Consider the following 23,658-nt stretch of genomic DNA (forward strand, 5'->3'; position numbering starts at 1 on the left):
TTTGATTTTTGATCAATGAGATTCTTTTGTAATTGAGCTTTTATGTATATTTATTTACGAAAACAAAACACAAATAAATGACAGTATAAATGAATGATATTTTCTTTCAGCGTTAAACAGAAGAATTGTCATCTTGGGAAAAACTGGAGTTGGAAAAAGCAGCCTGGCTAACACCATATTTGGAGAGGAACTGTTCGAGATCGATGATTCTCTCGACTCTGGAACAAGAAAATGTCAAGCAGAGACCAGATCTGTCAAAGGAAGAAGCATCACTTTGATCGACACTCCTGGTTTCTTTGACACTGATAGATCTGAGGAGGAGCTGAAGTCTGAGATAGTGCGCTGTATCGTAAAGTGCGTCCTGGTCCTCATGCTTTTCTCATTTTGCTTAAATTAGAGAAAGTCACAGAGCATGAGCAGGCTGTCATCAACAAAATAATCGAATACTTTTCTGAAGAAGCTTTCAAATATGCAATAGTTCTCTTTACTCATGGTGACCAGCTCCGTAAAGGACAGAAAATTGAGGATCATGTCCAGAAGAATGAGTACATGAGTGAGCTGGTGAAGAAGTGCGGAGGCCGTTGCCACGTCATTGATAATAATACTGGAACGAAAACCCAAAGGATGAATACAGGAGCAACCGGTTCCAGGTGGAGGAGCTACTTAACACAATAGAAAAGATAGTGATGGAAAACAACGGAGCTGCTACACCAATGAGATGCTACAAGCAGTGGAGGAACAAATACAACAGGAGGAGAAGCAGATTAACTGGAATCACAAAACATGTCAGAGGAAGAGATCAGAGAGCTGGCTGAGAATAAAGCAGTCATTGAGGTTGTGGCCAAATTTGTAGGTATTGGAACAGGTGTGTTGTTAGGAGCTTTTTTGGGTATGCCACTGGGTTTATTGGGATTGGTTTCAGGAGTAGTGATGGGAGGTTTTCAAGGATATCTTGTAGCCAAGGAAGCAGCAAAGAGGGCAGTAGTTGCTGTCAAGAAAAAAGCACAATTGACTCTTCATTAAGCCACGCCCACCTTAGTTACTGTTGTGAAGTCTGACAAACTGTCAGCGCTGCCACTGTCTATTACTGCACTCCCTGGAGAAATATTGACAAATTTGTTGGATCTTAGAAAGAGGCAGACAGTTTCGCACAGTTGTATTATACATTTGTTGTATTCGGGCTGACTCAAATTGACTCAAACAGACGTGACAAAAATAAAAGATAGAAGCTATGCCTACCGATCACACAGTAGGCCTACAAGTGAACCACTGCAGACAAAAGACAGCGATATTAAGGATCAACACTGTACACCAACCTGTAAAGCTGGGCAGGCTTCTATTCATTATTACAATCGTTAAAAAGCAGAGTGTTAGCTTGTGTTAGCTAACTAACATCACATTATCTGGATTTATTTTAGGTTTTGGAAAGTAATGTTGTGTAAAAAATTCAAGACTTGGGCCAGATGAGAAAGCTTGAACTTTTACCAATATTTTTATTATCAACAAAAATAAATAACAATTAGAATAAAAAGTTTCACCGGAGATGGTCAGAGATCGGTGCAAAGAGTTTACACCAACAAAGGATAGATAAACCCGTACAACATCCCTACAGGTCAGAGGATGGTGTCAATTCTGTGTTCATGACTACAGTTCACCACTTATAAGTAAGACAAGGTACATCTAAGTAAAAAGATTATAAATAATTAAAGATATCACTGATGACTGTTTCTTGACTAATGTCTGTTTTTTGTCTGCACTGCTCCCCCTCTCTGTGTCCTAGGCATGCCTCTGCTGATCATGCTATTTTAACCATAACCTGACTTAGTGGAATAAGCTGGTGTCTTTTGTGCTGTGTGCTAGAGACAGGGCATTCTTACTGTGATGGGATATATTGATGTATGATTTGTAACACAATTTTCACAAAATCTGCTTCCTTAGCTGGTGTCTTGGTGCTGTGTTACTGTGCTCCTTCACTCTGCTCCCAAAGCACACATGATTGCTTACACACACACACACACACACACACACACGCTACTGCTGAGCCTGGGCAGTTAAAAAAAGGAGCAGATAAACTCAGAGCTATAGAGTTTTAACACTGTGATCTTAACTTTATACTATAAAATAACACTTTAAATGATGACAATGTAGAACACCATCGCTCTAATAATTAATGATAAGAATTTAGGCTATAACACACAACAAAAGAGAATTAATCGTACTGCTCCTTTCAACCTCTCTGGGTAGCGACAGTAACTGTTAAAAGTGCCCCAGGAACAGCATTTGACCATATTTTGGAAAAATAAGGCAGAAGAAAGCTAGAAAACGATTCCTTTTGCATTAGAGTGAATGGAGTGCATCCATGAAAGTGTTCAGTTAGAACGAGTCCTATACTGCGCTGTGATTGGCCAGGTGTGTATTCGGGGCGAGGAAAAAAATGGCTGTGGTTCTTTGTAAATTACAATGTATCACTAATATGAACAATTCATGAATTAAAAGATTTTATTAGACAAATAAAAAGTTTTTACTTGGTAAGATTATAACTTTATGAATGGTGTATTGGGAAATACTAACTTTACCATCCTTTGAGCCAGTGGGGGAGAGTAACAATATTGAGGTACTTGTACTGTGATTGAGTATTTCCATTTTATGCCACTTTATACTTCTACTCCACTACAGTTCAGAGGAAAATATTGTATTTCACCACATTACTTTTATTATATATTATCTTTAGTTGCTTAACAGTCAAATTATAAAAAAAAACTGATAAAAATAATTACCTAATAATAATTATGTGCAGTTTAATTTTATAGTTTAAATATTCAATTATATTGATCTCTGGCTGGTTCTTCGTGTATGCAAGGACTGATGTTGGAAGGACTGCTTTTATAATTTGTGCAGCAGACATGGTATTGGATTAATTATTTTTACCTGTATCTGAGTATATCTACACAGTGGTTTTGCTACACAAAGTACAAGAGCTGAGCGTTTCTACCTTGCCTTTTACCATGGCTATGCAGCATCCTATAAGAGGCCATTTAGGGTGAAACCACTGAAATACACACAGACACACAAGCACCAACAATGTGTGCACAGACACTGAAAACGGGCACATATACAGTGAAAGGTTCCACGCTCTAACCCTTTCCCACCTTCAAACACAGTGGGACACAGGCTACGTGTCTGTGTGCATGTGTGTGTCTGTGTATCTGAGTGTGTATAAAATAATTTCAGTGCACCCGGAAGCGGTTTCATTGTAACAGAGCTGCAACCTGGACCGACTCCACAGTGTTTTCCTGCCAAACATGAGAAGTGTGGTGGACAACAGTGTGGATTGGTGCATTTTATATTAAATAATTTTGGAGCTACTCCAAATTCCTCTTCCAGAGAGGAGCAGGGGGGTTAATTATCAACCCTCTACAGACGGCTGAAGAGACCTCAACAAAAGAAAGGGGGTGGAGAGGTCACTTTCTCTAAGTGCTATTCATGAGCAGTTGATCGCAAAACTGGCCACCTTTGGCAACAGCCGAGATAAGTCTCTCGGTGCCTGAATTGTTAAAATGACAAAGAAACTAACCAGAGAACAGCTCAGATCAGAACTCCCCTTTCTCCCAAGACTCAAAAGGATTAACTATTTAATTAAATCTTTTAGTTACTTGATTACGTTTGCCTCTATTTGAGTAGTTATGTTACCATGTTGTTGCTATCTGTTGTTGATATTAGTGCTGAAAAGAATCTAAATAAGTTACTTTTTCAGTGTTTTTATTTTCAGCAAGATTAAGGACACTCACACTTCATCTTATGTGTAACCAATGCTTGTTCACAATACTTTCTCACACAATTCCTTTAGAAATTATGATAAAGAAATGTCATACTATACTCTATTAATTGCTGGCTTGAATTTAAGGCTGAATAACTAAATTCCCCAGTTCCTAAGGAAAGATTGTTCGGATTAATCTAAGCTTTCCTCATGTAACCTGAGCTCCCCCAAGTGGACGAAATAAGTATTACATACCATCGTCGGAAATGCCGTTAATGCCGATTTCTCAATATAGGCCTAATGCTGCTGACTTTAAAAATGTAATAATATAAATTACATTATAATATATAATTACTAATTACTTGTTATTACTAGTGTATTTCTAGAGAAATACAACAGCTTCCATCACCATGAAATCATAATGCATGTTTAAATGTGTTTTATTTGATGTCATCATTATGGCAGTATCTGGCACATCAATGACAAAAAAAAATGTGTTTTATAGGTATTCTTGATGATATTTAAGCCATTTAGAAAAGCATTTTAAAATGTTGATGACTCATTCTGCACTTACTGAAAAGATTTCTCAATATAGGCCTAATGCTGATGAAGCATAGTGTTTCTGGGGCGGGCCCTACTGATTACTGGACAAAACACATTTTTCACAGATTGGGTGAAACTGGATCAAATATGAAGGAGAAATATTATATATTCTAGTGTTCTCTCTGATGTCTCTGTGATTCACAGAGTTTCCTGATGGACAGATGGCTTTACTTGTGGCTGAAGTTAGTTAACAGCTAACTGCTGTTAATAGCTCAGTTAGCTGTGCAACCACTGGTCAGATTAGCTCTGCCTGTACTGAGAGCTCAGAGTACCTGGGGAGTGTTTGTTACACCTTTACTCAAGCACTGGAAGTTTTCAGGCCGTTTGGGTGGGCAGCAGGGAATGATTGCAGGGTGGGGCGCCTAATTGGGAACCGGAGTGAGGCGAGCGGCCAACAACACCTCACTCAGCAGCATCCCAGTGTACACGGCATGAACAACCTCTACCATCTGTATTCACAGTGGTCAAACTGGCCTCTGCTGTTCTCGGAGGCTGTGCTCCGTCCCGGTCCAGGTGCCGTGTTTACTCACTGAGAGCTGGAACTGGTCCACACAGAGTCTTCATGACAGGGTGGGAGCGTAAACCTGGCGTAAACACACATTCGGCACTACTGGTGACTGTAAACGCCAATCAGCACCTGCAGCATGTCCCTCCCTAGCTTTGTGTCTTAACAGAAACATGTACACATAGACCGTTTATTAAAAACATATACAGAGGCAAATTGCACTGCGTTTTCTGTTCCATGGAAACCCTATGAGTAATCCCCGATATTACAAAATGTAGGCCCTACCTGTAATCTGATTACGTCTTTTTTTTGTACTGTAACAGAATACAGTTTCTCCCCAGTCTCAAAATTTAGACATGAAGGGGCATTTCCAGAGTAGGAGCCCATGTCTGTTTTGCACTTGGTAACCTACATTGTGGTCTTGTGGTCTTCGGGTCATTAATGTTGAGGAGTTGAAGAATACTGACTTTCAAGAGACTGTAAATGGGAATGTTGACATAATAGAAACAAATGTGCTCTCAATGTGTTAACACAGGTCTTGTATGATGAGCAATGCCAACAACCAATAAGATGTGCTGAGATTGACATGTGACATGTCCAGAGGGAGAGTTCCACCACGAGCGCTGATGCCCCACCATGTTTTATTACTCCATCATTATTCATAGATTAGCACTGGGTGTGCACGCCAGAATCGAACAATCTTACTGTTGTGGTTATGGGCCCAGGATCACCTAGAGATGGTTGTCAAAAGTGTTGCCACCAAGCGAAAAGTCACGACATACAGCGTGTGGGAAAGCTCTAAAGATTCTAAGAGACTATTATGCGGACAAAGGTAAGACACATGTAATTAGCCTGTAACCTGAACTGACTCCACTCCAAAAGTTGAGCTGCGTGAGCAGTGTGTGACTGAATATGTTATAAGAGCAGAGACCGTAATTACAGTATTGAGAAATGCTGTCGAGATATTAAGGGATGGGCTGTTAGTAGCCATGATTTTGAAGGACCTGCCAGACTCATTCAAACCGTTTGCTATACATGTCACACCAAGTGAGAAGGCGGTAGATTTTGCCAAATTCAAAACGAATCTACGGAGCTATGAGGACACAGAGGGGATGCGGGCCGTAGCATCAGCTGACAACGTCACGAAGATGCGGGCGCAGCTTTGGCAAGTTCAAGTGACATCATATGCTTCAGATGTGGCCTGAGAGGACACAAGGCCAGAGAATGTCAACACAAGTAGTGGTGCAGTCAGTGTAAAAGCAACACACATCGGGACACAACCTGCAGAAGGAAACAGAGGCGAGACGAAGTTTCTGAAGAGGTGAGCGGCAAGGAGTATGCATTCCAGATGTGTCAAGGCAACAGGTCTGATGGTGGATACAGGGGCAATTTCACCCATCATCACAGACATAGCAAAATTTAAGAAGATACTGAACGACCATCGTTGGTATCTTCACCTGAGGCCAATAGGTTACGTTTGTTGAGTTTCCTGGGAAGTGATGAAAGGACAGCATTGTAAGTGGAGGATAAGTGGTGGCGTAGACCCCCTCCCCTGTTCAATGACGGCTTCTTGACCTGGGTCTACTGCCTCTATGGTGGGGACGCAGGTGAACAAAGAAGTCACGTCATAGGATACCATGGTTCCATCTGTGTCCAGTTTCAGTCCTCGAACTTTGTTTACAAAGTCAATGGAGTTTTGGATGTGGTGAGGCGTGTTTCCCACCAAGGGAGCTAAGATGGTGGAAATGTGTTTGGCAATGTTGTAGGTGACCGAATTGATGCTGCTGATAATCGGCCTGAGTGGGGCTCCTTCTTTGTGTATCTTGGGTAGTCCATAAATGCATGGAATGGCTTCTCCAGGATACAAGCGGTAATATTGTTCACGGGTGATGGTGTTGTCCTTCTGTAACTGTTGTAGACATTCTATGGCCTTTTTCTTGTATCCGCTGGTTGGGTCTCGTCTCAGTGTCTCATATGTGTTTGTGTCCATTAGTAGTGTGTTGACTTTGTTCTGGTAGTCAGCTGTGTTAAGTACTACCGTGCAGCTTCCTTTGTCAACAGGTAGGATAGTGATGTTTTGATCCGTGCTCAGTGATGTCACAGCCTTCCTTTCTTGAATGGTGAACAGTATCCAACAGTTTCGGGCTTTGAATGGATGCATGCATGAATATAACATCACCACAGTCGTAACAGTGGCATCAACAAGTCTCCTTTTGGTCTCAAAGGAAAAACAAGACTTGTTTCTAAAATAAAAACCCAGTTTCAACTTAAATTTTTTCACCAATTGCTGAATGTGAGGTTTCAAAGAGACAGAATTGTTGGTGCTGTCATCTTTAGGGTAGGAAAGACTTCGATTACAGCATGAAATTTGACAAGCAGATTGGTTGTCAGAACAAGCTTCTTCCAACTTTGTCTCCTGGCTAAAGTTAAGCCTTTTTTAATAGGCACGATCTAGAAAAGGCTATTCATGCCTTTATTAGTTCAAGGCTAGATTATTGCAACGCTCTTTATGTTGGTCTAAGTCAAACATCCATCTCTTCAACTTGTGCAAAATGCTGCTGCTCGCTTTTTAAGAAATACATCTAGAAGTGCAAACATCACTCTCGTTCTATTTACACTGGCTTCCAGTGCGTTTTGTAATTGATTTTATTGTTTGTTTTCAAAGCCTTAAATGGCCTAGCCTCAGAGTACATGTCCGAGATTTTAACTTTGGGTGGGCAAAATCGTCTGTTGCAGTCTTCGGATTTAAAAGTCGAGGTCGAGGTACAAACAATGGGGTGATCGGGCCTTTGCTGTTGCTGCCCCAAAAGTCTGGAACAAGCTCTCCCCTAACATTTGTACTATAACGGATGTAGTTCAGTTAAATCAAAACTTAAAACTTATTTATTTAGAATGGCTATTAATAATTTGATATAATATTATATAAAATTTTTAGGCAACCTTATCTGGCTTACTGTTTTCTAGGCTTCATGTCCTTTCTTATCTTTTATTGAATTCTGTGTTTATTCTCGGTTGATGTAAAGCACTTTGGACACTTATACAGTATTTACCTGAGACATAATCCTTACTCAGAGATAAATCTATAGTAACAATGAAGACTGAAGTCTACAGAGCCCCCCTAGTCCCATTTAGTCAAAAAAATGTATTATAATTACCTCGTGGCCTCAAGATACTATAAAGGTCTCCAGTGCCAAGATACTATTGCTACTATCGCTATACTATGGCCTCAAGTGTATATAAAAGGAGCCTGAACAATAGAGCAGCTTTTCTCCCCAAAGCAGAGAGTGCACAGGGCCTGCTCCAGCTACCACCTACTTAAAGCACTCCTTGGGTGATAACTATGGAGAGAGACCATTTTATTTATTTTATATTAACTTAGGGGTGAGTTATGCTATGGCAATGGTAGCGCCAACAGCGTAGCTGTGATCGCCAAGAGGAGAGGAAAGAGAGCAGGATCAGAGCTATATTGGCCCAGCTTGGACCTAAGGCTGCTCTTTAAGCTCTGGTCTGGACAAAATGGGACTCAGGTTGGTCAAGAAACGAAAATCAGAGACTGCTGTGCTCAAATCTTTACAGAGACCTGCTTATTAACATCCTGGATCAAGCAGTCCATGCATTTTTCGAGCTGTCAGCGCTGGACTCCAGGGAGGGACTCTGTTTTACATCCCCCCCCCCCCCCCCCTCTCTCTCTCTCTCAAACTGCTACACTGGGTGGAAGTAGAATTAGCTCTGAAAGCTACTCCTATATTGAAAAGCAAGCAGGCTAAGACAACCAACTGTGCTTTGATCTACTCTCTCTTTCTGATCCGTAGGCTACATCATGTAGTAAGATATTCTGCTAATACTACTTTACATTGTGCAGTTGGGAAGTGAAACTGATGTTTCAACTCAGATCAGATACAAGAAACATTGTCACTCTGGCAGTCTTATCACTCCTCAGTTCTTTCACTTTTGATAATGTGACACGATGAGGGTGTGATTCTATATTTAAATAAATAATAATTTGAATAAGTTGCCAACAACGTCACCTGGGGAATTTCACCCCAGGTTCACCTGAAATAAGGCCAGGGCAGAGAGTGTTTCACATTTAAACAAATAATTTTATTAACAAAATACTAATTAAAGACAACCAAACCAAAAATACTTTAACAAAAAACAAAACAAATACCAACTACTTATACCAGTTACGAAGGCATGCCATTATTGAATAAAATAGAAATATGGGCCAAACGATTTAAAATACAATATACTATTTAAAATGCAAATACAAAATCAGCCCACAGGCCAGAGCGAGACAGCCCGCACAGCAAACGATTCGCTCTAAAACAATCAAGGGAGCATTATGTTTAACCGCGATGCACTAAGCGCACACAGCAGACAGTTCCTTGGCACGCAAGCAGACAGCACACTTACCACACGGACCAAAAGAAATGACGCATGCACATACAAAACGCTGACCAGGCGACTCCACAGGTTTAGGGCTGTTAACCATCAGCTAAACTGTTGCGCTACAGGCCATGACAGCACTCGCATCAGCACACCACAACGCCGGACCACCGTCGCCAACAGTGAGACGCCCAACCCAGGTAAGAGAGAGACCGACACAGGTGCATCCTCACCTCTACTTATAGGCCATGGCAGCGGCATCCGGTTGTCAGGGCAACAGTGCCGTGCCATATAGTGGCGGGAGGGAGAAAAACCCTTGACCTGCCACAATAACATGGACTATCAGTGAATTTCCTTACGGAACACTAGCCTACACATCAAGTTGCAAGATGCAGAATTAAATCTTAAATCATGTTTTATAGTGCAGAGGCGTTACAATTAGATGGCTGCCAATAGATCTTCTTCTTTTGTATTATGTAGGCTTATGTGAATAGTGATGATCTCTTATTAAAGGCTGTTGACCTGAGCAGATCCTATTTCTTAGATCTATGAATAGCCTAGCCCACTTCAAACACTGCCCCCACAGTTCCAACAGCAAGTGAAAGTAAAGTTAGAAATAAAACCTGCATCAGAGCCTTTTTATATACACTCTATATTCAGAGCACAGGAGAAAACACACACAGGACGGTTGTCTGATAAATCCTATCAGTGTTTACTCTTCACAGATCTCTCTTTTAACAACATGGATGGTAAGTTAAAGCTATGTCTTTCACTTGGCCTAACACTGCTCACTGTAGGGCTATTTATTAATAATCTAAAACGTATTTTCGGTAAACACATATTTTGCCGAAATGATTCTTACAATGATATTTGAAACATACTGTAGGCTAGCCTAACTATTGTAGACCTAATCAACAATCAGTAGAATTTTTAATGTGTCAGATAAACATTTAATCAACATTTAGATTGGACTTGGTATCAGATACCCGAACTTAACAGACTGAGATCAGGATCAGGGCCAAATGAACCAGATGATTCCTATTAAAAGCTGTTTACAAAATGATTCTCAGTGTTCTTTACTGCAGTAGATAAGTTTATGTTGTTGAACAGTGATTGATAGGCTACTGTTAGAAATGATTTGAGCTGTTCTTGATCATTAAAATACATGTGGGCTTTTTAATGGTCTATGTTTTGATACCATTCTTCATTTGTGTATCATGCTAATGCCGCTATATTATTTTAAGTAGCATATTAATTGCTTTTTTTTTCACTGATTTTTTCATTTTATTTTTTGTAATTTTTACAAAAACAAACAAAAAACAAATGTATAGTATAAATTAATCATTATTTTCTTTCAGAGTCAAACAGCAGAATTGTCATTTTGGGTAAAACTGGAGTTGGAAAAAGCAGCCTGGCTAACACCATATTTGGTGAAGAACTGGTGAAGATCGATGATTCTCTCAACTCTGGAACAAAAAATGTCAAGCAGAGACCAGATCTGTCAAAGGAAGAAGCATCACTTTGATCGACACTCCTGGTTTCTTTGACACTGATAGATCTGAGGAGGAGCTGAAGTCTGAGATAGTGAGCTGTATCATAAAGTGCGCTCCTGGTCCTCATGCTTTTCTCATTTTGCTAAAAGTGGAGAAAGTCACAGAGCAGGAGCAGGCTATAGTACAAATGATAAACCAATACTTTTCTGAAGAAGCTTTCAAATATGCAACAGTTGTCTTTACTCATGGTGACCAGCTCCGTAAAGGACAGAAAATTGAAGATTTTGTCTGCAAGAATAAGTTCATGAATGATCTGGTGAAGAAGTGCGGCGGCCGTTGCCACGTCGTTGATAATAACTACTGGAACGAAAACCCAAAGGATGAATACAGGAGCAACCGGTTCCAGGTCGAGGAGCTACTTAAGTCAATAGACAAGACGGTGATGGAAAACAACGGGAGCTGCTACACCAATGAGATGCTACAAGCAGTGAAGGAAGAAATACAACGAGAGAAGAAGCAGATTCGACTGTTACCAGGAGACAAGTCAGAGAAAGTGATCAGAGAGCAGGCTGAGGGCAGAGTATCCACAAAGCTTTCGGTCAGATTAGCAGGTGTTGCAACAGGTACATTGTTAGGAGCTTTATTCGGTGTGGTAGTGATGGTTGGATTAGTTGTCATAGTTTTAAAGAAAATTACAGTTATCCAATCTATGGCCAAAGCAGCAGCTACTGTTGCAGAAGAATTTGGAGCAGCAGGAAGAGCAACAGCAGCAGGAGGAACAACAGCAGGAGCAACAGCAGCAGGAGGAACAACAGCAGGAGCAACAGCAGCAGGAGGAACAGCAGCAGCTGTTATAGGGGCATCTGCTGTGGCGGGAGCAGTGATAGGAGGTTTTAAAGGCTATAATGCAGCTGAGGGAGCAGACACCCCACTGGAAGCAGCACTGAAAGCAGCAGGTGCTGTCAAGAGTGGAGCCCTGCAATTTTTAGATGAAGCAAATGATGTTATGGAAGAAATATTTTATCCAAAGTCAAAACAGAGTTAAAACCTATAATGGGCTGTGACTCTCAAAGAAAATCTTGGTCTAAACTATCTTTTCTTATTAAGCTGTTTGTGTTTGTGTTGAGTATTTCTCTTTTCTGCTACTTTATACTTCTACTGCATTACATTTCAGAGGCAAATATTGTACTTTTAAAATTAACCAAATTAACAATACCAAACGTAATTTAAAAAGTATGATCCAATATTATAGATTAAGGTAAAACTATATTGATCACCATGGGGACATTCACAAGATATAATTTGGCTAAAATTTGCCTCATCTTTAGTAGCTTCAATATTAAAATTTACATATTGGTGCATTAATAATTAAAATGCCATCATTTACCTTTTTCTGAAATTTGTCATTCTGCATATTTAGAGTACTTTTACTTTTGATTAAAAAAAGAGTATTTTAATGCTAATACACTCTACTTTTGCTTAAGTAACAATTTTAATGCATGATTTTTCCGTGTAAAAGAGTATTTCTGCTAGCATGGCTAAACAGCATCCCTTAATCATTACAAACAATAAACTGACCTTGCCTTCACTGCCAGACTAGTGTTTGTCTCTACCTGAGAAGAAAAGAGATGAAGGAGGGAGACACATTAAGTGATGACAAACTTTGCACAGAAATGTACTTTTTTTCAATAGCGTCCAAGTCATGTTACGCAGAGACTTCAAACCAATGCCAAATTGTAGTACTACACTAGGCAAATGAGACACACCACTTCATATTTTATTTGAGAGCATATTCGAATTTATATTAATATTTATTCATAATTTATGGAAAATAATGACTTTTTTTTCAATAGCATCCAATTCATGTGACACAGGGACTTCAAATCAATGCCGAATTGTAGTACTACACTAGGCAAATGAGACACACCCCTTTATGTTTGATTTGAGTGCATATTCTATTTTATATTAATATTATTAGCATTTTATGGGCAAATTTTTTTGCGGAGATTTGTGAGATATGCAATTGTTTGTTTATTGCCAGGAAATTTTTGAAGAACAAAGAAAACAAAATTTCAACAATTTGAGGCAGGCCTGTACAATGATTCAGGTTGACTAATATCCCAAGGAGCAGTAGGTGGCGATAATGCACCTGTACTTGAATGACAATCTCATATAATTTGCAAAGAAGAAGAACGAGGTAGAAGACAATGTAGAAAAATAGACAACATGGAAAAGGAGTTTGCTATTTAAAAACAACATGGGCCGTTTCAAAAAAGGCCAGAGGCAGCGGAGTACAGATCTCTGGCAAAAAGCTGGAGGTAGAGATGTTATAATCAGGTCTTTCATTTTTCATGGTTTTAATGAGGTAAATATTACACCTGAACAGTGGAGCTCAGTCACACTTACTCTGTTTAAAAACAACAACAAAGATCATCTAAAGTGGTTGAAAGTCATATGGTTTGAAGACAGACAAGCAGTCCGGACAGAGGGGCTTAATGCAGGTAAGTTGTTGAGCCCCCAGAAGTTTTGTAATGTTAGCTTAATTTTTGGTTAGACTACATCAAACTAAAGCAATTTGGATGTAATTAATAGAAATAAAAAAAGGGAGTAATAGACAAGAAATTGTGAATTAATAGAAATTCACAAATTCAATGCTATTTAATGTCAAAATATTGGGTTAGTCTCCATCATAACCAAGAATGACATTATTTTTTAAACCTATATTTATTCACTGTGGTTGAATTAAAAATGTGATTTGTTTTTTAGGTTTGACATATTTATAATAATATATAATTAGATTAATTACTTTTGGGATATTTTTATGTTTAGGAAGAGAAGTCACTGAGAGAGAAAGGCTTGAGGAGACAGCTAAAAAAGACAGACATGACAAGGTTAAGAGAAAGGAGACAAGGAGCAAAGCTCTACAGACAAGAGAGCAGAGTAAATGACAAACCAGATAAAGACACGGACAATGGAGAAGAGCTTAGCAATGTAAACATAGAACAGATACCAACAGGTGAAGAAGACAGGGACAGTACACCTGATGAGAGCAAAACGTGTACCACACAGCTGCAGCCTGACACAGAGAGTCAAGAAGAGGACATAGATGCATATAAGAAGACTTTAGGCCAGACAAATGAAAAAGTCCTTCCTAAAAGTAAAAGTGGGAAAGGAAAGGGAAAACTGAGAACTAAAACAGATGATCACTTTGAGCAAACTGACTACAGAAAGTGCAAAGCAGGCCCAAAAGTGTTTAAAATTGGGATAACAAGAAACAGTGGAACAAAATTAAACCTAAACATGGGGTTACAAAACTCATTCCCCCATGGACCGATACATTTTATCGTGCATTTCTGAAAAAAATCCATGCTGTACACTTGCTTTTAAATATCAGCATGTCAAGACAAGCGATAGCCGTAAAAAAGAATTCCTCATTTTTCCATGCCTCAGCTCATTGTACATTTGATGGATGCAAGGCTGTCTACGTTTTTTCCAAGAAAAACAAACCAAAATCAAAGGATAAAAATATTTCCTTTAAAGTGAAGCGCAATGGGGAAGTAACACACCATAAAAATCAAACACGATCTAGACCAGCAAAATACCTGCGAAGAGGAAAGATTGCCAAAGCTCTTACCAATGGTGTCAGTAATTATTATTACTGTATGCTGAAAAAGACACCTGTTGAAGAGATCATGGCTGGGAACATAACTAGAAGCCTCACGAAGGATGTTTTGAAAAAAATATCCTCTGAAGTGAGGAAGAGTGCTAGGCTCCATAACGACATGATGCTTGAACTCATGCTGACTCAAAAAGTAATTGCAGAGAGCAGCAGTCATGCATCATCAAAAGGCTATCTTCAGCACCTACAAATAAGTCCTTTTGCTGTACATTTACACACAGAAACTGGAATAAAGATTCTTGCTGAACACCTAAGAAGACCAACACCTATCACCCTCTACCTTGATGCTACAGGTGACGTGGTTCAGAAAATCCTGGATCAAAATAAACGAGTGTTATATTATGCTCTCGTTTTGCCAGGCATGGGCAAAGACAAGCCTCCCTTACCTGTCATGGATTCACAAGGAAGTAGTCTCACACAACAAAAAGACAAATAGTACTAGTTGAGACAGATTACAGCTCGGCTCTGATTAACAGTGTGCTCATCTCCTTCAACAAGGAGAATATTTCAGTGTACCTTGCCAGAGCATTTGATATAGTTTCTGGACAAAGTGAACCTATTCCCCACTTCACTGTGCTGCATTTGTGCTCTGCCCATATCATGAAGGCTGTATCCCAAGCATTTGGCAAAAAAACAGGAGACAGAGGCATACATGAGTTTGCCGCATTCAGTTTTGCTTACCTCCTCAACTATTAATTAATATACTACTAAGTATGCAGGTGGCCCATGAAGTTTTTTATCACATGTGTGTGCTTTTTGATGCAGAGAAGTACACTCATTCGGTAAAGCAGAGCAAAATGTACCTCAACAAGTGTGTTTTGCAAACCCAGGACATGAAGCTGGAAGAAAGTGGACATGTCATTGGAGAGGAGGAAAGACCAAGTGAGAAACCTGCTGACAGTATTTTTGGAAAATCACCTTTCACACGTGCTTTTCAAGTCAGACGGGAGCAAGCTGAGTGTGACATCCTGTCAGATGATGCAGTTGGCATTAAAAACCATTACCACTGTCCGGGTGTCATCGATGTGCTGTTAAAAAACTACATGGGGATCTTACCGTTGTGGAGTGGTTTGTTGCTCGGGGATCTGTCACGGCATGGAAAAATCACAACCTGTAAAACAGATGGAAGTGCCAAAACTAGGGATACCAACTGTCATGTTGAGCTCTGGTTTGGTTTGGTCAAACACTCCATCCTTTTAAAGAAAAGGTACCTGAGACCTGAGTTCATTTCCAAAATGTTTGCCTCAATCCAAGGAAGATATATAGAGCACATTGGGCAACATAATTTGCCAATTCAGATTTTCGATAAGAACTTTGAAAGTTCTAGCAGGCCAGATGATGACCATGAAGAACAATGGAACAAGCAGGACAGCTCTGTTGGTCACTCCAGGTCCAAGTCAAAGTACTTCAATCCACCCAAAACCCTGTCAAAGCCCAAGAGCCCACATGCTGCAAAAGTAAAGAGAAGAGGGAAAAAAGTGGATCAGGATCAACCAGATAAAGACAAAAAGGTAAATATATTTGAAATAATAAATATTTTACCAAAAAAATAAGTATGGTATAGGCTTGACTGGGGAAATGTGCAGGAGAAAGGACATGAAGCAATATAGTATAATATGAATTTTGGTCTGTGTTTCAAAAAAGCGATCCATATGATTTATCATGTAAATTTATTTTCTGGACATACATTTCCCAATAAATGGGAACATTGTTGTAAAGGTACAGCTACTAGGCCAGCTTGTGAATACTCTATATAACATGGTATAAATAGAAGAAGAAAAACACTACATGGTAAAACAGAAAAATGGCCAATTCTAAATGTTGTTCAAAATTAATTAAAAGTTTTTTTCTTTCAATACCCAGACTGTCAATAGTAACCAGCATGTATTGATTTCCTGTTAATCCTGACTTGCAGTTAACCTTACTGTGGAAAAAGAGGGACACAGAGGTGGTCGTTGCATTGGTCCCTTCACAGATTAAGGGGCGCAACATCCTTATCCACCACAGTGAGCTACGCACACTTCGACCACCCCAGTGGTTGACAGGGGAGGTACGTGACAGCGTATTTTAAGTATATAAAGAATCACTCTGCAAAGTAGGATTTATTGTATTTACATTTTAGGAATTATAACAAGGAATGTTCCGAAACTAGGAAAGAAAAGTTTCACAAATTTGGGAATGTGTAATAATTGGCTATTATGTTGTTTATGCCAGGTTATTGAGGCCCTGTTTCATGTTGCTGCTCATACATTCAGTGTGGTGGACACCATCTACTTGATGAGTCATTACACTGCAGGTGGGATACTGTTCGGTGACAGAACTGAGCTACCCCGTCACAGTTTACCAAAGCTAATATGCTGTATGTGTTTTGTATGGTTTGTTTTGTTTGTGCGCGGTGATGTTGTGTGGTGGGGTTGGGAAATGGAAGTTTACATTCATTTTCTACATACAGTAAAACATGGGCTTAGAATCAACAAGTCTTCATTACAAACAATTACAAAATTGAGATAATGCATTACTTTATCCTTGTTCCTCGTTCAAAGTGTGCCCACCAGGAAAAATCCCCTCATTAATCTTTTGGTTGAAAGTAAATGTCTTTCTATTGGATATCCTTGCCAACAGTTCTCTAAAGAAGTCCCTAAATATAAAAAGAAAGGGCATGAAAACACATTTGTCAGTGGATAACTATGGATTTGTCATTAGAAGTCTGTATGTTTGTCATCATTTTGTATTTCATACAATTGTAGGTAAACTTTGAGAACTATGAAGCTGTTCTGTCATTAGTGCTTGTCATCAACAACCACTGGAACTTTCTGGTTTGTAACTCTGTTGTTATTGATTTGTTATTTTATTATTTTGTATTATTTGTCTCTGAATGTACACCATTTCACTTTTGAATAGCAATGAAATGAAAAGTATTTGTGACTAAGATACATTTCCTTTTTTTCTGTGACAGTACATTAATGCTAAAACCAGTACAGTATTCCTGATGGATCCAGCCCCCATGTCATCTGAGTTGGAGGACTCTAAACGGGCTGCTAAAAGAATACAGTAAATCAACATTTAAGCTTTTTTTTTAAAAGAATTGATTACAAATATGTCTAAGGTGAGTTTTGAAACCTGCAATAATAACAAGTTGGTGTTGAAGTGTACAAGGTAGATTTAATTGTTATATCACAATAGGGTTTAATTAAATCCAACACCCTCACGTTATTCAGTACAGAACACTCATAAAATAGTGAAATATTTTGCATGGAGCAGTGCTGAGGATGAATTTGAATTAGAATTTAAAAGTCTAACAGTCTGGGGAAAACGCTGGCCTGCAATCTGGTGGTATGACAGCAGAGACTTGTATATCTCTTCCCAGAAGGCAGCAGGGTGAACAGGCTGCAGACTGGGTGGGTACTGTCCTTTAGTGTACTTGGGGCTCTGTAGGCACCTCACCTCACCAATATCACTGATGCTCAGTAGATGGGTACCAATGATCTTCTTAGCGGTTATAATCACCCACTGCGGAGCCCTTCTGTCCTGGGCCGTGCACATCCCATGCCAGGTGGTGAGGTTTCCAGTCAGGATGCTTTCTATGTCTTCTCTATTAAAGTTGACAAGAATTTGGCATGGGAATGTAGAGGTCTTAAGCTTCCTTTAGAAATTAATTTATTACTTATATAAAGTAGCCTAATATTTATGACTGACCTCTCCCCGTCCCTCAAGCATTTGCAATGATGAGATGAATACAAACATTGGTTATTCACTTGTGGTACCAAATGTCTGTGAGTGGATATTATCTTTTGACCTACACACTGTATCTGTTTAAAGTGTATTAACGTTTACTTATTCAGGGAATACTTCAGGATGAGAAGGACATGCCACAGCAAAACAGACTGGGTGGATGTAAAGTGGAAAGGGGGAGTTATGTGCCACCCAGTTCAAAAAGACGGAAGCAGCTGTGGTGTGATTGTTGTTTAGGTAAGCTAAGGAGATTTTGTTTGGACCATTTGATTTTTATGTTTAAAACAATTTTATGTGAACCAAATCTGTTTCTACAGTATTTTTGTGAAGCATTCTTGTCATGGGTGATTGTCCTCTATAATGTACCTCCCATGTTAGTTGTATCTGTTGTATTATTATCCAATGAAGAAGAAACACCCTCTGTAACAGGAGTGTTGTGTGGCTAGATGGCAAACGCTGTGATGGAGGCCTTCCCTCTGATGCCAGATGTTAAATTTGAAACATCAAAAACGCACATTACAAGGGAGAGGAGAGATCTAGCTCTCCAACTCCTAGAAGCATCAGGTACATGCTGTAAATCATGCGTACAGTATACCTACAATATACTTTAATTAAATAAATAATATATTGTAATTATTTTTTCAGTCTTTGATGAGCACTCGTGTTGTGCTATGTGTGCAGCCTTAAGGCCTCCGGGATCTGGACCCCCCATTACAGACTGGGTGAGTTGTGAAGCAGCGATATCATGTTTAATTGTGATGTAGACCTACTTGAGTATGGCTGAGGAAAAGTCAACTAACACAAAGGTCAAATCAATGTGTATACACACCTTGGTTTGTAATAAACCACTCAAAGCACTTTACACTAAATAAAAACAGTCACCCATTCACACACACATTCATACAACGATGGCAGAGAAATACATGCAAGGTGCCAACTGCTGATGAGAAAGAAACTAATACTCGTTCACACACACTCACACAACAATGGCACAGCCTTCTGAGCAAATACAGAGGGGGCATATATCTTCCATGTAGTGGACAACCACTCTACCTCTAAGCAACAGACATTGAAATAAATATATACAGTGGGGGAAAAAAGTATTTGACCCCTTGCTGATTTTGCAGGTTTGCCCACTTACAAAGAATGCAACGATCTATAATTTTAATCATATGTACATTCTAACAGTGAAAGACAGAATCCCAAAGAAAATTCCAGAAAATCACATCATATGAATTTATTAAAATTGATAACCATCTGATGAGGAAAAACAAGTATTTGACCCCCTGGACAAACAGCATGTTAATATTTTGTAGAAAAGCCATTATTGGCCAGCACAGATGTCAAACGGTTTTTATAGTTGGTGACAAGGTTTGTGCACATTTCGGCAGGGATGTTGGCCCACTCCTCCCTGCAGACAGCCTCCAAATCATTCAGGTTCCGAGGTTGTCGGCAACTCGAATTTTAAGCTCCCTCCAAAGATTTTCAATTGGATTCAGGTCTGGAGACTGGCTAGGCCACTCCAGAACCTTGATGTGCTTCTTCTTCAGCCACTCTTTTGTTGCTTTGGCGGTGTGCTTAGGGTCGTTGTCGTGCTGAAACACCCATCCTCGACCCATCTTCAGCTCTCTCACTGAGGGAAGGAGATGTTGGTCCAGAATTCCACGATACATGGCCCCGTCCATCCTCCCCTCAATACGATGGAGTTGTCCCGTCCCCTTGGATGAAAAGCACCCTCAAAGCATGATGTTGCCACCACCATGCTTGACGGTGGGGATGGTGTTCTTTGGGTTGTACTCGGTGTTCTTTGCCCTCCAAACACGACGAGTTGAGTTGAGGCCAAAAAGTTCTATTTTGGTCTCATCTGACCACATCACCTTCTTCCAGGCCTCTTCTGAGTCGTCCAGGTGGTGAATGGCGAACTTCATGCGGGCCTGTACATGTTTCTTCTTGAGCAGGGGGACCTTGCGTGCGCTGCAGGATTTCAATCCATGACGGCGTAGTGTGTTACCAACCGTTTCTTTTGTAACTGTGGTCCCAGCTGCCTTCAGTTGATTCATCAGTTCCCCCCTTGTGGTTTTGGGATGATTCCTCACCGTTCGCATGATCAGGGACACCCCACGAGGCGAGATCTTGTGTGGAGGCCCAGACCGAGGGAGGTTGGCGGTGGTGTGGTGCTTCTTCCATTTCCTGATAACTGCACCGACAGTTGATCTCTTCTCTCCAAGTTGCTTTCCGATTCTCTTGTAGCCCATCCCAGCCTTGTGCAGATCAACAATCTTGTCCCTGATGTCCGTAGAAAGCTCTTTGGTCTTGCCCATGGTGGTGATGTTGGATGCTGGTTGTTTGGGTGTTGACAGGTGTCTTTTATACAGGTAACGAGGTGAGGCAGGTGTATTTGATGTAGATAATTGGTTGGGATTGGGGCTGTGTCTTAAAGAAAGACTAACTGGCTTGTAGGAGCCAGAATACTTGCTGTTTGGTAGGGGGTCATATACTTGTTTTTCCTCATCAGATGGTTATCAATTTTTATAAATTCATATGATGTGATTTTCTGGAATTTTCTTTGGGATTCTGTCTTTCACTGTTAGAATCTACATATGATTAAAATTGTAGATTGTTGCATTCTTTGTAAGTGGGCAAACCTGCAAAATCAGCAAGGGGTCAAATACTTTTTTCCCCCACTGTATATATAAATATGTTACGAAAGATTTTTATCAATTCCACAGGTCCAGTGTGATGGCTGTGAACGGTGGTTCCATGCTCAGTGTGTGGAAATGGACAGCACACAATATGAAGAGGCAAAGAAAGGAAACTGGGAATGTCCGTTGTGTAAATAAAGTGTTTTCTTTGAAATCTGCTCAATGCTGTGGAAGAAAATGACTCTGTGTGGTACAACTGCAGTTGTACAAGAGGTGTGTAATATGTGTAACGGGTAGTAGTACAATTCGGCATTGGTTTTGAGTCCCTGAATCATTTGAAATGGAATCTATTGAAGAAAAAAATATAATAATATTAATATAAAATATAAAATTACTCAAATAAAATATGAAGGGGTGTGTCTCATTTGCCTAGTGTAGTACAACAATTCGGCATTGCTTTGAAGTCTCTGCGTCACATGACTTGGAAGCTATTGAAAAAACAACTTTTTCAATAAATTATGAATAAATATTAATATAAAATATAAAATGTACTCAAATAAAATATGAAGGGGTGTGTCTCATTTGCCTAGTGTAGTACTACAATTCGGCATTGGTTTGAAGTCCCTGCGTCACATGACTTGGAAGCTATTGAAAAAAACAGCACTTTTTCAATAAATTATGAATAAATATTAATATAAAATAAAAATGCACTCAAATAAAATATGAAGGGGTGTGTCTCATTTGCCTAGTGTAGTACTACAATTCGGCATTGGTTTGAAGTCTCTGCTTCACATGACTTGGAAGCTATTGAAAAAAATTATGATTCTCCCATAACACTGTTTTCACAATTGTAATTTATTGATGGTCCCTAAGCTAGTTAAAAGCGAGCCATCAGAGGTGAGCTAACCGCACTTATACAACCGTCAGTGGGTGAACTGACTAAAAAGCCGTCACTGGATCCTGGGTGAATGTCTGTCGAATATCCAACTTAAAACTAACTTCACCGCGGTCTTTTACCTCAACATCAGTCTTGAATCTTAATGCCACTGTTGTTTATTTGATACACGTATTATAGCAGTGAGTGCAGCGGTAACGTCAGATCCTATTTATACAGGGGAGAGACGGTAGTTCGTCTGAAAGTTGTCGCTGTATCTAAACCCTCAGCGGGTTAGGGAGCTGGATTTGGCTGTGAGGGTGACTCCGACCAGAGTTTACTCCGTCTCGGACGTGGCGAGTGTAGTTTCGGGAAAAGGCTACTGGATTGTGCAATGAGGAAGTGAAAGTGTGGCAAAACTCGGGGGAGGACACAGGAAGATATTAACATACTGTAGGCTACACTCAGTCTTGTCACTGACTAATCCTCAATTAACTACTTTACTTCTGACAACATGGACGGTAAGTTAATATTCTTTAGTTGAGCTATTTTTTTTTTATCTGGATGGGACTCTGCACATTAAGTTGCAAGATGAAGAAATTTAAATAGCGTAATGGGACGGTTCATTAGCCTGCGCTGTTTTGTTTTAGGCTAAATAATATTACTGTTACAGTACACAGGTGCTAGACTAAGATGTCACAGATCTTGTTGTTGTTTTGTGCTCTCAAACTTAAAACCTTCTTTCTCAAGCCTAATGAAGCCGTTGTGTTTTGTCCTGCAAGAGCTTTCTCTCTGAAAGCCCGGGTCTGTATGAGATGGTTGAGGTTTTTGACAGTGGCATGCTTTTACATCACAGGGTCGATTCCTGTTCTCACTCTCTGTCCTCTTTCTCTCTATCCTCTCCCTCTTTGTTCTGACAATCACACACATATTGTATGCAGCTAGAGAAAGATATATAGCCTTATCTGATAATAAATGAAGAAACAGAGTATATATCACCTAAATAAAGTAGGCTATATCAATACTCCGCCTAGTGGGCTAATGTGGAGTCCTCTGCAGTAAATGTGCAGAATAGTAGCTAATTTGGCATTATAACTATGTGGTCTTGACTTCCTGTCACTTTTTCACCTGGTTATTTCTTTCTCTCTCTCTCTGTGCCGATTCTCCTGCTCTCTCTCCTTCTCCTCCCTCTCAACATCATTTTGATCATCTCTCACCACACCAAAACAAATTTGTATTTTCATCTATGGAAAACAGGCATTTCTTTTGGGTCATATATGACTTCACTGCCTCGACAAATAGTTGCGTCTTAAACTGAAACAGAGAACCGAGAAGATGTATACGGTTAACTAACTTTAACAGTACCCACATAAGGAAGTTTAAAACAGTGCTGATTTTCAATTTACACTCATTAAAGACTGCAGACAAGTTCACAAAACCTAATAGTGCTTAATCTGTAAATCAGGACGTCCCAGAACACAGAGAGGCTGCTTTCCTATCATAAACCCAGCACCTGGAGCACAGTGGACAATGCCTATACGTGCTAGCCGTTTAAACTAAACAAAACTGTCATCACAAACAAATCAATAATTTATTTACATTTATTAATCAAAGCATCAATAATCACTCAAAAGGCCTAACCTTTTGCCATTTCACAGCAGAAAAGCCCAGTTGCTTAGCTGTGTGGCTCACAGTAGGCCTAATAATATGCCAAATATTTAGACACCAAAAAGCATTAAACCCCTTGCCAGCACACAGTTCATCTACTGGTATATGTGGGCCTTTGTAGATTTTAATAATATAAGATAATTGAACTTATGTCTGTCTTCTTGTATATGAAACAGACATATGTACATATTTTATGATGGATATTGTTTTCTTTCAGGGTCAAACAGAAGAATTGTCCTGTTGGGAAAACTGAAGTTGGGAAAAGCAGCCTGGCTAACACCATATTTGGAGAGGAACTGTTCGATATCGACCAATCTCC

General features: G+C 39.7%; 1 protein-coding gene, 1 long non-coding RNA gene and 2 pseudogenes across 2 annotated transcripts in view; 3 read left to right on the top strand and 1 right to left on the bottom strand.

Moving 5' to 3' along the window:
* LOC119912835 overlaps positions 1-1,662 on the top strand; it is a 101,775-nt pseudogene extending 100,113 nt beyond the window's left edge.
* Positions 1-23,658, bottom strand: part of LOC119912832 (GTPase IMAP family member 7-like) — a 63,101-nt gene that overhangs the window by 25,394 nt on the left and 14,049 nt on the right. The gene's annotated exons all lie outside the window — the stretch shown is intronic.
* On the top strand, positions 9,846-12,332 carry LOC119912830 (annotated as a pseudogene).
* Positions 17,175-20,996, top strand: LOC119912840. Its single transcript, XR_005446282.1, has 6 exons — positions 17,175-17,239; positions 17,380-17,474; positions 18,266-18,392; positions 18,585-18,719; positions 18,801-18,877; positions 20,885-20,996. It is a non-coding gene; the product is annotated as an uncharacterized LOC119912840 (long non-coding RNA).

Source organism: Micropterus salmoides, unplaced genomic scaffold (genome assembly GCF_014851395.1).
Source record: "Micropterus salmoides isolate LMB-PRFRI ecotype aquatic unplaced genomic scaffold, ASM1485139v1 Ms_hic_scaffold_2, whole genome shotgun sequence".
NCBI lineage: Eukaryota > Metazoa > Chordata > Actinopteri > Centrarchiformes > Centrarchidae > Micropterus > Micropterus salmoides.